Raw genomic sequence first — 3,997 nt, forward strand, 5'->3', positions numbered from 1 at the left:
CTTGTTTATTTTCTTTCTCCTCCAACCACTACTGTAGCCTCTCTGCTTGTTTATTTTCTTTCTCCCCAACCACTGCTGTAGTCTCTCTTCTTGTTTATTTTCTCGTTCTTCTTGTTTTTTTCTGTTCTTGTATTGCTGCCATCAAATCTGCTAAGCTGTATCCATTTTCTTCTTTTTTTTCTTTTCTGTCCCACTCTCTGTTTGTTTGTTTGTTTCGAATTTCGCGCAAAGCTACACGAAGGCTATCTGCGCTAGCCGTCCCTAATTTAGCAGTGTAAGACTAGAGGGAAGGCAGTTAGTCATCACCACCCACTGCCAACTCTTGGGCTACTCTTTAACCAACGAATAGTGGGATTGACCGTCACATTATAACGCCCCCCCCCGGCTGAAAGGGCGAGCATGTTTGGTGGGACGGGGATTCGAACACGCGACCATCAGATCGCTAGTCGAGCGCCCTAACCACTTGGCCATGCCCCCGCTCTCTGACACCAATTTGTTGTGTATGTAAATGTAAACCAAAATGTTTTGAAGCAACACCCCTGGTCTGTTCTAAACTTATATCAGAAGGAGTCTAGTAGAAGTGAGATATTAGTGTATATAGATTTACATGCTCATAAGGTAGGGGTTTGTGTTCATACAGTGGCTAGCAGTTGCAACCCCTATTTCGTTCCTAAAGTACTCAGACTCTATTTATATAACAACCAGTCAATAGCAAATGTAATGTGGATAGGTTACAAGATAGTTGTGTTAGCTGTTGTCATGGTAATGGCAGCAGTGGACAGCTAATCTTAGTGGTCAAGCACAAGACCTGATGAAGCTTGGGGACTTTTACTATTTAAGACCAAGTCCTTAACCTTTCTGGCTATCTTGTCTACTTAGTTGTGTTAGTTTTATCCATTCTTTTATATTTAACCTGATAACTTTTGTTTCGAAAATATGAGGAGACTTTTCTGAAACTTTTCTGTTTGATAACCTTGCAGATGTCACTGATTATCCTGTCGTCTGCAAGACTCCAGAAGCTAACCTGTGTTTGGTCCAGCTGTATCAGATTCACTAACTCACTAGGCATATACAATTTCCGGATAAAGCCCCAAATTGTTTGACCATGAAATCTTCAGGATCCCCAATACTTAAGCCTGCCAAGGATCTGCTGACAACCTCCAGGCCACAAATGTGCCCCATCAGAGGATGCTCATTGAGAAACACCTGGGTTTAGATCATCACATTCCTAAACCAAAGAAGAACTTCCTGGAGCTTAAGACTTCCAAAAATAATCTAAATGCCAGGAGATTCAACTTACATAAGAAAAAAGGGCCAAAATATCATCCATTCAACCATTGGCTGAGGAAACATCAGATGTATAGGTAGGGGTATCCACTTAGGTTGCTGTTTCTTCACCATCAGCCAAATGGTCCCAAACACATTTTCAGTGGCCAGGAAAGCTAGAGCTACCCAAAATGCCTCTGAGAAAAATAAAACAAAGTCTTCTGCCCAAAAACATCCAGGACTGAATTGCCATTACCAGGAGCAAGCTGTCAAATGGGCTCAGTAAGACCACCTCCTGAAGTATAAGAATCATTCATTGTAAATGGAAGAGGTGCATCCTCTAACACAAATCTGGCTCAGATACAGGAGGATATAGAAAGCTAGGGAGATCACCCAACAAATGACATGTGGCCAGTCAGAAATCAACCGTCATACTGGAGGGCTTGCATTAGTGTAATGTGGATTGTTTTTCTACATATGATATATAAAGACATAATTGTGTTTTTTCTCTTTCTCTTTGGGATATTTATTATTTTTTTACAGATTCACTTTTTTATTTTACACTTTTGTATGTATGTATGTATTGGTGCACATGTACATAAGTATATACTTAAAAAATCCTAAATGTGAGATGAGTACTCGATCGTCAGTGTGATTATAGGAGAGCATTTTCTTTGATTTCATGCCATTACATGTGTGGTTGCTGGTACAGATGTTGAGTGCATTATATTAAAATGATTTAGGTGCCTCATCATATCAATGTAGTCTATGTCCCACACATGTTGATAATAGCTGTACAGTTTAGTTTCTATTACAAAGGTTCAATCGTAAGGCTGCTAAGTCCAAAGCACACCCCTACTTCCTCTTACTTTCCATAAGCCATATGGTGTATGAGGATGATGATGATTTCCCAGTAGCTGTTTTAACAGTCTGGTTTCACAGAAATCCACAGGCACTGCATATGATGACTTGACTAATATATCTCTGTATAAAAAAGCATGATACCTGTCCCATTCTCTAGCTTGAGGTTTGTGATAGTTGAACAGATATGTCATGGAAGAACTTTTGTACATGTGATTTGTCAATTTGACAGACAGACGCCCTTCTTGATTATGTTGCATACTGTTGCCTAAGGCACATTGATGGCTTCTTCAACTGATCTTTGTCTGTGTATATTTTCACCTGTTCCTACACACCACACACTTTACTTACCAAAGCTATGACAACATTTGTTGCATGTCTCTTTCCATATCATCCCGGTGCCCCAAGCTGATCCATATTTCTTTGTTTTCCAATACCGTAAGCCCAGTGGATATCCCCATCTAAGAAATTCTAAATCCCTGATTTGATTAAATCTATATGGTATGAATGTATGAATATTTTGCACAAAACCAAATGATATCGAAATGTACTTCTGATACACCTGTTCCACCACGAAATTGTATCAGTTGTTTTCGATGTGAGTTACTGATTTGCATATTCAAAACCTTTTAAATATCATGTCCTAAATCCTCTCTGTTTGTGGATGTTATGTTGCTGTTTTTTACTAAAAGTTAATTTAGCATTATGTAATATTAGTGTCTTTAGTTTTAACCTCATATTAAGGAATTGTGCATTCTTAGATTTTGGTTTGTAGCTCACTTTAGCAAGGGGTTTTATTTTTTATAGTTTTGATATGTATTACTTTTCCTTTTATGAAGAGTTATTTTTATCACATTTAACAAGTAATGTTTAAGAGCAAGTTTTGTATTTATTTTATTATTGTATTTTTATGTGATATTAAGGCATTTGTTTTGCTTTGCATTTCTCGTTTTGTATCTTTGTTCTTCATGTGTGTGACTGATTCTTAATTATGTTTAAGGGCTATGTTATTTAGGACTATTAAAGATTATGTTATATAGTTTCGATTTTATGTTTATTTTTGATGTAAGGGGCGAGGATAGATTACACTGCTTTTTTAACCAGTGCACGAGTTTAATAGGATTTTAAATTGTAAAATTAGGACTGGCTGAGGATGGCCTGAAAGCAAAAGAGAGAGGAGATATTTGGCCTGCAGGCATGCTAGGTTTTCTCTACCTCCTTGGTCTAATAAAGTGAAGTTCACCTGAAAAACTGTCAAGGTTTTCATGCATATGAGGAAATGTAAGTTTAACGTGAAACTTTCGTCGCGAAAATGTTTGAGTTCCTTTTGTGCTAGTTACCTATTGTCCTGGCTCATCGCCTCTTATGGTATCAACTGCGCTGTCTCGCTACGTAAAAGTACACAGTGCAATTTTTCTCTCACGGGCAATACATTGAGGAAACAAACAAACAACAACAACAAAACGGTTAGAATGACCAACAGTAATATAAGTAGTGCAATCACATTTACAAGAATAACTCTATAGTTCCGTGTGTATAATACTTTGTTTTTGTTTATTTTTTAGTCTGGGAGCTCCAGTAAAGTGTGCAGTTCTCCTTGTATTAGTATACTAAATTTTTTTGTATCTTTTATCAAATAAGATTATTATATTTTTTCCAGTCTTCTTCTTCAATAAACACACTCAGAACCAAGAGAATTAAATTATAACATTCCTATAATAAAGAGTTAATTGTTATCGTATGATTGTATGTCTTGATAATTTACTAAATTACAATCAGAAGAACTGCTTTCCACATTCAAGCTACACAGATGGTGCCATCGAAGCAACCCGTAATCTTTATAATAAGAAATACATGAAGTATTACAGGT

The sequence above is a fragment of the Limulus polyphemus genome, unplaced genomic scaffold, assembly GCF_000517525.1.
Source record: "Limulus polyphemus unplaced genomic scaffold, Limulus_polyphemus-2.1.2 Scaffold1089, whole genome shotgun sequence".
In the NCBI taxonomy this organism is placed as follows: Eukaryota; Metazoa; Arthropoda; class Merostomata; order Xiphosura; family Limulidae; genus Limulus; species Limulus polyphemus.